Raw genomic sequence first — 14032 nt, 5'->3', positions numbered from 1 at the left:
TTTTTCTTGTCTATTCTTTTCCACTATTTTTAATTTTTATTTATTTTTCCATTTTGTTGCCCTTGTTGCTTAACATTGTGTGGTGATTAATGTCGTTGTTGTTGGATAGGACAGAGAGAAATGGAGAGAAGAGGGGAAGACATAGAGGGGGAGAGAAAGACAGACACCTGCAGACCTGCTTCACCACCTGTGAAGGGACTCCCGGGCAGGTGGGGAGCCAGGGGCTAGAACCGCGATCTTTCCTCTGGTCCATGAGCTTTGCGCCATGTGCGCTTAACCCGCTGTGCCACTGCCTGACTCCAACTGTCTCCATCTCTTAACACTTTTTAAATAAGATTATAATATAGTCCTAGCTTCGGTAGTACATATACTAAAATTGGCATGATACATAGAAGATTAGCATGGCCCCTGCTCAAGGATTACACACAGATTCATGAGGCATACCATATTTTTTCAAAAAAAGGATTATAAAATATATGTACACACATATAAATAATTATAATCTTTTAAAGAGCCAGTTAATGCAACCTGGGAGGCGGTTCAGTGGCAAGAGATCTGGATTTGTATGTGTGGGATCCCAGGTCTGTCTGAACTCTGGTTCTACATATGCTGAAGCTCTTTTAAAAGATTTATTAATCAGTGAGGGAGAAAGGGAGGAGAGAGAGAGAGAGAGAGAGAGAGGAAAAACACTATAGCATCAGTCTGGAACAAGTGATGCTGGAGGTAGAATTCAGGACCTCATGCTTGAGTCCAAAACTCCAACCACTCTGCCAGCCTCCAGGACTGCAGATTGGCTTTTTTGAATAAAATCATGGTAATATTGTTCTCTTAACTGTACATATTTTAAATAATACAAAGTCTTTTTAAAATTTTTTCTCAAATATTGTGCCTGGGGATCAATCCCACCCAGAACCTTGCACCTGCATGGGACAGCTGAGAGGCCTCCCTGCCAGTCTCCATTCTGTATCCTTTAAGAGAGGGAGACATGCAAAGCACTGCTCCTCTATGCAAGGAGTCCCGCCCATTGCCTGCCTGTGTTTTCACTTGCAGTGTGGAGGATCAGACCCCCAGCCACATGCTATGCTATGTTTTCTTTTTAAGAAACAGACAACCTGCGCCTAGATTTAGGCGGGTAACTGGACTCAACAGTAGGCCAGGCCCATTTAAAATCCAAATTCAACAAATTTAGAACCAAGGCAAAGGAAAGAACAGTCACTATAATTTTTTTAAGACACTGGGTAGCTTCTTTGCATTGGTCTCTCTATATAAACATGTTATTTTCAACATCTCTGTATTGATGATTGAAGTCGGTCAAGCTGACTTAGTTCTCCTTGAGACAGACAACGTGTGTATCTACATTTGGGTCACAATACCCTGCTGTATGTTGATCTTTGAAAGTAAATGAGTGTGCTGGGGTGGGATTGGGAGGCAGAACTTGGAGAAAGAATCATCCTCATCAATAGGTGTTGCTACATTCAGCCTTCATATAGGAAACACCTCAAGAGATCAGTATCAGAGCAACCATTTACAAGTATTTTTTCAAGATTTATTTTACTTTACTTGTTTATTGAATAAAGACAGAGAAACTGAGATCGTAGGGGGAGGTAGAGAGAAAGACACCAACAGCACTGCTTAACTGCCTGTGAAGCTTCCTTCTTTACAGGTGAGTCAACAGTTTAATTACATCTTAAGCTAGGTATCATTTCTTCCTTTCTTTCTCTCTTTTTCTTTTTAATTTCTTTATTGGGGAATTAATGTTTTACATTCCACATTAAATACAATAGTTTGTATTTGCAGAACAATTTCCAGTTTTCCATATAGCAATCTATGTATCATTTTTCTTTCTTTCTTTTTTTTTTGTTGTTATTGGATAGCGACAAAGAGAAATTGAGAGAGAAGGGGGAGATAGAGAGGAATAGAGACAGAGAGACACCTGCAGACCTGCTTTACTACCTGTGAAGTGACTCCACTGCAGCTGGGGAGCAGGGGGCTTGAACCAGGATCCTAAACGGTCCTTGCTCTTTGTGCCATGTGGGCTTATCCCACTGTGCTACCTTCTGGCTCCCTTAGGTATCATTTCTAAAGCCTGTTAAATCTAAAATGTTCTTAACCTTTTGTAGTAATTTCCTGATTCATGTTTGCTTGATGTAAATATCTTGGTTCTGTTTTGTTTGTCTTGTGGGAACTCCCATCTGTCTTTCGTCTTGGTAATTTTCCAGGGCTTGTAGTTGAATGCCAGCAAGGATGCTCCCAGATAAAAAAAAAAACAAAGAAATCGCTCTGCGTGTGCTTCGAGATAGGCTTTACCAGAAGATTATAGAGAAAGACGTGTCGAAAGCAAAATACCAGAAGAATGCAGGTTATATATATATATATATATATATATATATATATATATATATATGTACATTTAAATAAAAGAAAAAAAGAAAGGTGGGGGTCAGGTGGTAGTGCAGGAGGTTGAGTGCAGGTGGTGCAAATCACAAGGATTGGTGCAAGGAACCTGGGTTGAGTTCGTGGCTCCCCACCTGCAGGTTGTCTCTTCATAAGTGGTGAATCAGGTTTGCAGATGTCTTATCTTTCTCTCACCCTCTATCTTCCCCTCCTCTCTCGATTTCTGTCTGTCCTATCCACAATGACATCAATAACAATAATAATAACCATAATAATGCTAAAACAACAAGGGCAACAAAATGGAAAGGAAAAAAAATGATTTATTTATTAATGAGAAGGTGTGAGGGAAGAACTAGAGCATCACTGTGACCTATGGAATGCCAGAGATTATACTCAGAACTTCATGCTTGAGAGTCCAATGTCTTATTCACTGCACCACCTGTCAGGACACTGCAGATAAGATTTATTTAGTAGAATCACTTAACAACTGTTCGAAGAGTCATTCTGCACATGCCTTACATATGGGAGTCCCTCGGATTGATTCCTGGCACCACTGAACAGCAACACAGACACAGCAAGCCAAGTTCAGTGGATGGTAGATCTATGCTTAGGTCTCTATCTCAAAATCATAAGCATTGAACTGAGAGGTAGCTTATTGGTAAACTGCATACTGCACATGCATAAGGCCCCAAGATTGATCCCCAGCATACAGAAGTTCTGAGTGGTGCTCTATCCATAAAAATAAATAAACGAAGGGGTCCAGAGCTTGCTCCCCCAGTAGAGTGCACATCACATCACCATGCTTGCAGACCTGGTGTTGAGCCCTAACACAACATGGGAGCACCAGGCATGATGGCAGGTACTGTGATGTTTCTCACATGCTCTTTATCCCACTTTTTCTATTTCATTTTTAAAAATTTTAAAGTCAATTTTCATTTATATATATTAATATATTTAGTTATTATTGGACAGAGACAGAGAAATAGGGAGGGGAGGGGGAGATAGAACAGGAGAGAGACAGAGAACCACCTACAGCCTTGCTTTACCACTTGTGAAGCTTCCCCTACCCCCTGCAGCTTAGGACCAAGGGCTTGAACCTGGTTCCTTATGCACTGTAATTTGTGTGCTTAACCAGATGCACCACTGCTGGCCCCCTGTATATTTTATTCATTTATTATTTCCTGGATAGAAATTGAGAGGGAACAGAAGATCTAGAAGGGGAGACAAAGAGAGACACCTGCAGTGCTACCTCACCACTTGTGAAGCTTCTCCTCAGCTGGTTGTATCTTGGGCTTGAACCTTAGTCCTTGTGCATTGTAACATGTGCACTCCACTGGTTACACCACCTCCTGGACCCCATTTTTTCATTTTTTAATTTAAAAGGAGAAAACAACTGTTGACAACAGTAGAATTATGTAAGTATGAAACTCTGGTGTAAGTATGAAACTCTGGCGTACTAAAATACATCAATATATTCATCTTTTTGTAAAGGTCACTTTGTGAGTGCACATGTTATAGTGTGAGAGGACCAAGGTTCAAGCCCCTGATCCCCACTTGCAGGTGGAAGCTTCACAAGCAGTGAAACAGTATCTTAATGTGTCTCACTTTCTTTTGCCACTCTATCTCCCCTTTCCATCTCCATTTCTTTCTTTCTTACCAAGCAAAAAGAAAAAAAAACTTTTTAAAAGGTTTCTTTATATTAAAAATGTTTTTTCATTATTCTTGACCAAGTAAAAATCTCAGGACATATAGAAAATATACTCCGCTGTGAATAAGAAATAACTTGAATGTTTAGGCTCTCTGTGTGTGTGCCAGAAGGGGTTTGCTAAGAAGTAGTGGTTTTTAAATGCAAATTCCTATCTTCAAGTCTACCTACTGATGCTCCTCTGCAATCTGAGACCATCACAGGCAAGGGATAAATATATTATTTGCACTGTCACTTACACTACGGCAGGCTAAAACAAGCGTAGGGAAAGTGGAAAGGCCAAAAGTAGGGAAAACTAAGATATCTAAATCAAAGTGACTTGTGACAGTTATTATAATGCTTACTGTTATGCAGCCCACTTTTCCTAAAATGCTACAAGGTTTACTGCAAATAACTCAAAAACATGGCTATTTTGGGCTTCCAACTCCAAAATTCTCTTTCAACCCCATTCAGGTTTTACTTTTGTTTGTAAAGATTTATTTATTAATGAGAGAGATAGGGGAGAGGAAGAAGGAGAACCGCAGCATCACTCTGACACATCTGATGCCGGAGATCAATCTTGAGACCTCACACCTAAGAACCCCAAAGCTTTATCCACTGCACAATCTCCCAGACAGTGGCAGCATTTATTTTTATTTTTTTATATTTATTTTATTTATTCCCTTTTGTTGCCATTGTTGTTTTATTGTTGTAGTTATTATTGATGTTGTCGTTGTTCGATAGGACAGAGAGAAATGGAGAGAGGAGGAGAGATAGACACCTGCAGATCTGCTTCACCGCCTGTGAAGCGACTCCCCTGCAGGTGGGGAGGCGGGGTTCGAACCGGGATCCTTATGCCGGTCCTTGTGCTTTGCGCCACCTGCGCTTAACCTGCTGCGCTACAGCCCGACTCCCGGCAGCCTTTACTTTTTTATAATTTAAAATATTATGATACTTTGCTCACTTAAGAGGCAAAAGATTTATACAATCTGAAGAGAACAAGAGTATACATACTTTGCTTATTTAAATGATACATACACTTTAGTAGAACTTATACATTTGAATAAAACTACATACATATGTAATTCAAAATCTAGGAAATAGAGAAAATGAAGTGGGGGGAAAACCCTTTCCTGACCCTCAACCTTAGACTCTATCAGTAGTATGGTGTTTTTAAATGAATTAATTTATTTTCCCTTTTTAGTTGCCCTTGTTTAACATTGTTGTAGTTATTGATGTTGTTGTTGTTGGATAGGACAGAGAGAAATGGAGATAGCAGGGGAAGACAGAGGGGGAGAGAAAGACAGATACCTGCAGACCTGCTTCACTGCTTGTGAAGTACCTTTCCTGCAGGTCTGGGGAGCTGGGGCCAGAACCAGGATCCTTCCACTGGTTCTTGCACTTTGCAGTATGGTTTTGGCAGAGATATTTATTTCTGAACCTATAGGGATTTGTAATAAATTTTTGTAATAATATGTTTCATTTTAAAACTTGAAAGTATCTTAATTTCCATAAAAAATTTCATAAAAATGACCTTTAAACCAATTTTCTCTTTAGACAGTTATGATACAAATCCTGAATAGAAATAGCTTGAGGAAAAAATTTGAGTTAACACATTAGTAAACTTGCTGGAGAACGGACTGATGAGGGTAAAATATAGTTTTTTATTTAGTTTAATTTAATGAATTACAAAAGGTGGTAGAGGGGCACAGAAGCAGCACTCTAGCATATGCAGTGCTTGGGATTGGACTCAGGACCTAAAATTTAGAAGCTCTAAGTTCTTCCATGGTGCAACCTACCCATCTTCAGAGATACTTTTCTTTTGTTCTAAAGATCTTATTTATTCATTAATGAGAGAGAGAGGAGCAGGGAGAATCTGCACGTTACTCTGGTATATGTGGCACCAGGGATTGAACTTGGGACCTCATGCCTGAGAAACCTATACTTTATCCACTCTACCTCTTCCTCCCAGTACCACTGATAATTTGGCTTTGATTGGAATTGGAACTACTGAAGAAGCACTATTGGGTGCTGGGTGGTAGTGCAGCGAGCAGGTTAAGCACACATGGCACAAAGCTCAAGGATAGGGGTTGGGATCCCAGTTTGAGCTTCCCACCTGCAGGGATGTCACTTCACAAGTGGTGAAGCAGGTCTGCAGGTGTCTGTCTTTCTCTCCCACTCATTGTCTCCCCCCCACCCTCAATTTATCTGTCCTATCCAGCAACAATGATAAACAAAAAGAACAACAAAAGGCGGGGGGAGGGGTGATGGCCTGCAGGAGCAGTGGATTTGTAGTTCAGGTAGAAAAAAAAAGAGAAAAAGAAACACTCTTACTCCATAAGTAAACCTGAGAAAACAAGAGTCTTAAACAATTAAATTCCTTCCACTCTTGCTCTTTGTCAGTTGTATGTGCCTGACGTTCAGAAATAGAAATCCTTAGAAAAGAATTTGCGGTGCCTTTTCCATTGTAGTAAAGATAGTAATTATATTAAAATGTGAATTCCTTTCTATCTCTGCACAGGTTGGAACAAGAACCTAGTCAGAAAGAATCCAGACCTACAATTTCACCCAGAATAGTGTCACTGACCACAGGGTAGGATATGAAGTCCATGATATTAAGGTAATATTACTGAATGTGCTTACTGTATCTTTGATTTATTAAGGAATCAAATTTTGGGGCCTGGTTTATTAAGGAATCAAATTTGGGGGCCTGGTTTATTAAGTAATTCGGGGGGCTGGTTTATTAAAGAATCAAATTTGGGGGCTCTAGCCGGTATCCTTAGGCTGATCCTTGTGCTTTGCACCACCTGTGCTTAACCCACTGTGCTACAGCCCAACCCCTGTTAATATTCGATTATCTTCCTTTCCTTCTTGGCTTGGTCCCTTTATCTTGCTTGTAAATCTGTCATCTGAACTGAGAAGGTTGAAAGAGGAGGGGAGGGGGCCCACTGAGGTGGAAGGATCCAGGGCACATGTATGCCCTGCCCACTTCACTCCCAGGTCAGACTGGCTTCCTCTGCCCTCTGGAGCCTCTCTGTGCATGTGTGTGTGGGGGGCTGGGGTGTTTACAAGTGTTTCCTGATGCTAGAACAGTCTCGTTGGAGTGTGACTGCTAACTGTTTTTTGGCAAGATACTATTTTAAATAGTCCTGGGGTCCTGATTGTGGTACACCTGGTTGAGCACACATGTTACAGTGCACAAGGATCCAAGTTCAAGCCCCTGGTCCCCATCTGCAAGGGGAAAACTTTTTGAGTGGTGAAGCCGTGTTGCAGGTCTCTGTCTCTCTCCCTATCACCTACCTTCCCTCTGAATTTATGGCTGTTTCTATCCATTAAATAAATAAAGATAATAATAGAAAAATTAATTTACATGACAGAAGTCTACATCAAATTGGCATTTGAAATAAGAAAGCTCTTTTTTGAGGTCCCCTGTTACAGAGCACATGAGTGGAAACAAACTGCTTCTGGAAAGCCTGTTCTTAGTAGCTTAACTTTTTCCTTTCTTCAATTTTCTTTTCTTTTTAAACTATCTTTATTTATTGGATAGAGACAGCCATAACTTGAGATGTGATGGAAGGGGGAGAGAGAGGGAGGGAGAGACAGAGACACTTGCAGCCCTGCTTAGTCACTTTTGAAGCTTTCCTCCTGCAGTGAGGATCAGGGGCTTGAATCCATGTCCCTGTGCATTGTTGTGTGTTTAACCAAGTATACCACTGCCTGACTCCCCCCTTTTTTCTCTTGGCTTTTCTTTCTTTGTTTATTTTTCCTTTCTTTCTTTCTTTCTTGCTTTTGGGCTTATCACCAGGTTTCAGGGCCAGCACTATGAATCCACTGGTGCTGGCAGCCATATATTTATTGATTCATTTACTTATTTATTTTGGCTAAGACAGAGAGAAACTGAGAGGGGAGGGGGTATATAGAGAGGGATGGAGACCTGTTTCTCTGCTTGTGAAGTGTCCCTCTGCAGGTGAGGAGCCAGGGCCTCCAACCAAGATCCTTGCATGGGTCTTTGTGCTTTTATACTATGTGCACTAAACCCAGTGCACCCCCACCTACCCCACTGTCCCATTTGCATTCCTTTATAGGTGAGAGGAAATACAAAATAAGAGGCAAAATCTTCACCCAGCACTTTGTTTAGGCCAGAAGAAACTCTGAAAATGTCTCCCCTCAGCTTAGAGGGAGAGGGGAGTTTCTCTGCATGTGATGCCTCTTTTTTTTTTTTAATTATCTATGTCTGTATTGACTGATTGATTAGATAGAAAGAGAAATTGATAAGGGAGGAGCATATAGAAAGGGAAAGAGATAGAGACACCTGTAGCTATATTTCACCATTTGTGAAGTTTTCCCCCTGCAGGTAGGGGGCCAGGGGCTTGAACCCAGGTCCTTGTGCACTATGATGTATGCACTTAACCAGGTGCACCACCACCTGCCCCTATTTTTTTTGCTTTTAAAGAAGCTTCCACTGATTTTTTTGCATACAACTATCTATATATGCTATTCTTTTTTAAAGGTTTATTTATAAAATGGAAACATTGACAAGGCCATAGGATAAGAGGGGTATAATTCCCACCACCAGAACTCAGTATCCCATCCCCTCCCAATGGCTTTCCTATTCTTTAACCCTCTGGGAGTATGGACTCAGGGACATTATGGTGTGCAGAGGTAGAAGGTCTGGCTTCTGTAACTGCTTCCATGCTGAACATGGGTGTTTACAGGTGGATCCATATTCTCAGTCTGTCTTTCTCTTTCCCTAGTGGGGCAGAGTTCTGGAGAAGTGGGGCTCCAGGACACATTGGTGGAGTCTTCTGTCCAGGGAAGTCCAGTAGGCATCTTGGGAGCATCTGAAACCTGGTGGCTAAAAAAAGAGTTGACATATAAAGCCAAACAAATTGTTGACCCATCATGAACCTAAAGGCTGGAATATTGCAGATGAAGATTTGGGGTCTCTGTTTTGAAGATAGCTAGTAGGCCTATTTTTAAAATGTTATATTCCAAAGGGATATATATTCCAAAGGGATATTATATTCCAAGGGATATATATTCCAAAGGGATATTATATTCCAAGGGATATATATTCCAAAGGGACATTATATTCCTACTGCTTTGTCCTCCTCTCACGTAGTCTCATCCTGCAGGTAGCAGGGATGGGTCTGGGCAAAGCCCTATTTCTTTTTCTGGCTCTGAGATTTTGAACTTTACATCCTGTCTCTAGATTTTATTCAAACTTAAGTCTGTCTCTAAACCCTAACACCATCAACACAAAATGAGTTGAGTTAGATTCTTAAAATTTATTTTGGATTTGAGTCCCCACCACACCTGCAGAGGAAAATCTTTGTGAATGGTGAAGCAGTGCTGCAGGTCTCTCTCTCTCTCTCTCTCTCTCTCTCTCTCTCTCTCTCTCTCTTCTCCCTCTTTACTTCCCCTTTCCCTTTTGATTTCTGCTGTTACTATGCAATAAATAAAGATAATAAAAATATTTTTAAATTTTTTAAATATTTATTTTCCCTTTTGTTGCCCTTGTTATTTTATTGTTGTAGTTATTATTGTTCTTATTGATGTCCTTGTAGTTGGATAGGACAGAGAGAAATGGAGAGAGGAGGAGAAAACAGAGAGGGGGAGAGAAAGATAGACACCTGCAGACCTGCTTCACTGCCTGTGAAGGAAACCCTCTGTAGTTTGAGAGCCGGTGTACTTAACCCACTGTGCTACCTCCTGACTTCGCTTAGATTATTTTTAAGGAATTTGTATTTACAATTAAATTTTGATTTGATAGAACAAGGCAATTCATACAAGGAAGGGAGATAATGGAGAGAGAGAAAGACACGTACAGCTCTGCTTGCTTGTCAAGCTTAACCCCACCTCCTAGCAGGTAGGCACTGGGGCCTTGAACCTGGGTTCTTAGTCATGGTTATGTGCATGCTCAACTGAGATCACCACCACCTGTGCCTATTTTAAAATTATTAAAGAATTTCTTAAGAATCCCCTCAACACTATATCTGTTCTATTCCAGCTTAGGTCCATGATTGGTCAACAATTTGTTCGGCTTTGTATATTAACTCTTTTCAACCACCAGGTTCCAGATGCTAGCATAATGCTGACCAGACTTCCCTGGACAGACAACACCACCAATGTGTCCTGGAGCTCTGCTTCCCCAGAGCCCTTGCCCACTAGGACAAGGGAGAGACAGGCTGGGAGTATGGATCAACCAGTCAATGCCCATGTTCAGCGGGGAAGCAATTGCAGAAGCCAGACCTTCCGTCTTCTGCATCCCACAATGACCTTGGGTCCATACTCCCAGGGTTAAAAAACAAGAAAGCTATCAGGGGAGGGGATGGGATACAGAGTTCTGGTGGTGGGAATTGTGTGGAGTTGTACCCCTCTTTTTTAAAAAAATATTTTATTTTATTTATTTATTCCCTTTTGTTGCCCTTGTTGATTTATTGTTGTAGTTATTATTGTTGTTGTCGTTGTTGGAAGTTGTACCCCTCTTATCCTATGGTTTACTCAATGTTTCCTTCTTATAAATAAAACATTAAAAAAAAGGGAGTTCGGAGGTGGCGCAGCGGGTTTATCGCAGGTCTCACAGCACAAGGATCCTGGTTCGAGCCCCCAGCTCCCCACCTGCAGGGGCCTGGCCTCACAGTAGGTGAAGCAGGTCTGCAGGTGTGTCTATCTTTCTCTCCCCCTGTCTTCCCTTCTTCTCTTCTTCTCTTTGTCCCAGCTGCGTCCAGCTCAGCGCCATGGAGACCTGCGGCCCTCGCCCTGAGGCCACGTCGCCCCCACGCCGCATTGCGTTGAGTTGCGTCACACCCATAGGCCCCAGCGCTGGGGCCCGGGTCTGAGACTTGAGCGCCAGGCCACGACTGTGCGGAGGCTCCCGGCGTGGAAGTACTGCTGGGGAGTCATGACGGTGCTGTGCTGGACAGCAGCGGTCATGTCCATCGTGCCCGGCCCATCTACTGCCATTCCTCCAATTCCAAGTAAGTGGCCCCCGGTGCCACCCGTCCTGGAAGGCTCGGGTGTCGCGCCCGCCCAGGAAGGTGCTGGGTGGGGGGAGGGGCGAAGTCGGGGTACAGCCACAGAGGCGCCAGCGCCGCTGGACCCCTTACCCCGGGCCAGGCACACCCCGAAGAGGTGGCTGCGCCCACCCCCAACCCCCAGGATCCAGCGGCCTTGAGCGGGGCAGTCCCCGGATAAGGGCCATGTGCACCCCCGGCAGGGGCGCACCCGGGGGAGGTGTGCGCGAGTCCCCAGACCCCACACCCCGGGCAGGGACACCCTGGAAGGGTGGCTGCGCGCCCCAGATCCTGCTGTTTTCGGCTTCCAGGAGCGCAAGCACAGGGACCCCGTCGGAGAGTCTGGGCAGCCGGCCTTCCCTTTCCTTCCAGCCAGGAGAGGGGTCCTGGGGTCCCAGGGCCTCGCCCAGCATGTCCATGCCTGCGGCTCCGAGCGCCCTGAGGGTGAGGACCCGCCCGGGCAGCTCGAGGCCAGGCAGTGAGCCTCCAGCCCACCCCAACCGCCCGGGCAGGAGGGGACCCCGGTGGAACCCACCAGCCTGCCTTGGCTTCGGGAGTGGCCAGGCCCAGAGAACTTTCCGCGCGCCCGCCCATCGAAATGTGCGCCCGCTGTCCTTCCTCGGTGTGGCCCACGACAAGGTCCTCGGGGGACTGCTGTTTGGAATCCTGAACCTGGAGTTTGGCCTGGGGCAACATGGCGAGCCAGGCTCCCAGACTAAGGTGAAGGCCTGGGTGCGGGGTGTGGGTCCAGGTTGGGGGGTCTCCTCACACTTCTAGAACTGGAGTGTTTACTCTGCCTCTGTCTCTCTCGAAGAGACATGCATTTCAGAGCTGTGCCCCATGCTGGCTGGCTGGAACCCCTGTTGAGCCATTTGCCAGGCTGCGGGTTGGGTCTGGGATGAGGGTCTGGCACTTTGCAAACTGCTGGTCCGGGGAGGCCACTCCCAGCGCCCCCCCACCCCCTACCCCTTTCAGGAGGCCTGGGCCTGGCTGGGCTCCTTGTGCCATGGGGGGTGGGCGGGGGGCGCCTGGGGCTCTTGTGTCTGCAAGGATAGTCCTGGGGGGACTGCAGTCCACCTGCGCACAACAGGGCGGCCAGGGCACTGGCAGGTGGGAGCTGCAATAGGAGCTGGGCAGAGCCAGGCAGGAGCCAATCTTGGAGCTGGGTAGGAACCGGACAGGAACTGTGATTTAAAAAAAAAAAGGAAATTAAAAAAAAGAAAAAAAAATGTTACTTATTAATACCAAAAAGAGAAGCAGAGCATGACTATGGCACATGCAATGCTGGGGATTGAATTCAGGACTTAATGCCTACAGATCCACTGCCCTAGCCATTTTGCAATTCTAGAGTATAAATAGGTTATTTTATTTTTTTGTTGTTGTTGTCACCAAGGTCTCATTGTCTCCCTTTCTTTTTTTTCTTTTCTATTCTTTCCCACTCTATTTTAATTTTTATTTATTTTTCCTTTTGGTTTCCCTGGTTGCTTAACATTGTTGTGGTTATTAATGTCGTTGTTGTTGGATAGGACAGAGAGAAATGGAGAGAGGAGGGGAAGACAGAGAGGGGGAGAGAAAGACAGACACCTGCAGACCTGCTTCACCACCTGTAAAGGGACTCCCCGGCAGGTGGGGAGCCAGGAGCTCGAACCACGAACCGCGACCTTTTCTCCGGTCCTTGAGCTTTGCGCCATGTGCGCTTAACCCGCTGTGCCACCACCCGACTCCAACTGTCTCCATCTCTTAACACTTTTTAAATAAGATTATAATATAGTCCTAGCTTTGGTAGTACATATACTGAAATTGGCATGATACAGAGAAGATTAGCATGGCCCCTGCTCAAGGATTACACACAAATTCATGAAGTGTACCATATTTTTTCAAAAAAAAGTTTATAAAATATATGTACACATATAAATAATTAAAATCTTTTAAAGAACCAGTTAATGCAAGCTTGGAGGTGGTTCAGTGGTAAGAGGTCAGGATTTGCATGTGTTGGATCCTAGGTCTGTCTGAACCCTTTTTCTACATATGCTGGAGCTCTTTTAAAAGATTTATTAGTGAGGGAGAAAGGGAGAAGAAAGAGAGAGAGAGATAGAGAGAGAGAAAACACTGTAGCATCAGTCTGTAACATGTGATGCTGGTGGTAGAATTCAGGACCTCATGCTTGAGTCCAAAGCTCCAACCATTGTGCCAGCCTCCAGGGCTGCAGATTGGCTTTTTTGAAAAAAATCATGGTAATATTGTTCTCTTAACTGTACATCTTTTAAGTAATACAAAGACTTTTAAAAAATTTTTTCTCAAATATTGTGCCTGGGGATCAATCCCACCCAGAACCTTGCACCTGCATGGGACAGCTGAGAAGCCTCCCCGCCAGTCTCCATTCTGTATCCTTTAAGAGAGGGAGACATGCAAAGCACTGCTCCTCTATGCACGGAGTCCCTCCCATTGCCTGCCTGTGGTGTTCACTTGCGGTGTCCAGGATCAGACCCCCAGCCACATGCTACGTAAAGCATGTGCTTTACCCCCTGAGCCGCCTTCTGGTCCTGAGTTTGATTCCTGGCATTGCATGTACCATAATGATGCTCTCATTCTCTTTTATGAATAAAAAAGTTATGTTATGTATGTACTTGCATAACAATTCCCAGTTTTCCATAAAGCAATCTGTGTATCTTTTTTTTTTGTTTGTTATTGGATAGTGACAGAGAGAAATTGAGAGAGAAGGGGGAGATAGAGAGGAATAGAGACAGAGAGACACCTGCAGACCTGCTTTACTACCTGTGAAGCGACTCCTCTGCAGGTGGAGAGCAGGGGGCTTGAACCAGGATCCTAAACGGTCCTTGCTCTTTGTGCCATGTGGGCTTAGCCCACTGTGCTACCTTCTGGCTCCCTTAGGTATCATTTCTAAAGCCTGTTAAATCTAAAATGTTCTTAATCTTTT

General features: G+C 44.0%; 2 non-coding genes across 2 annotated transcripts; both read left to right on the top strand.

Annotated features, from left to right (window-relative positions):
- The first annotated feature begins 346 nt into the window (after window positions 1-346).
- On the top strand, window positions 347-453 carry LOC132536199 (U6 spliceosomal RNA). The gene has a single exon (XR_009547862.1). It is a non-coding gene; the product is annotated as a U6 spliceosomal RNA (small nuclear RNA).
- Window positions 454-12864: 12411 nt separating this feature from the next.
- On the top strand, window positions 12865-12971 carry LOC132536198 (U6 spliceosomal RNA). The gene has a single exon (XR_009547861.1). It is a non-coding gene; the product is annotated as a U6 spliceosomal RNA (small nuclear RNA).
- The last annotated feature ends 1061 nt before the right edge of the window (window positions 12972-14032 follow it).

The sequence above is a fragment of the Erinaceus europaeus genome (assembly GCF_950295315.1).
Source record: "Erinaceus europaeus chromosome 6 unlocalized genomic scaffold, mEriEur2.1 SUPER_6_unloc_45, whole genome shotgun sequence".
Lineage (NCBI taxonomy): Eukaryota > Metazoa > Chordata > Mammalia > Eulipotyphla > Erinaceidae > Erinaceus > Erinaceus europaeus.
Note: the sequence above shows the minus strand (reverse complement) of the source record. Positions and strands in the feature narration are given on the sequence as shown.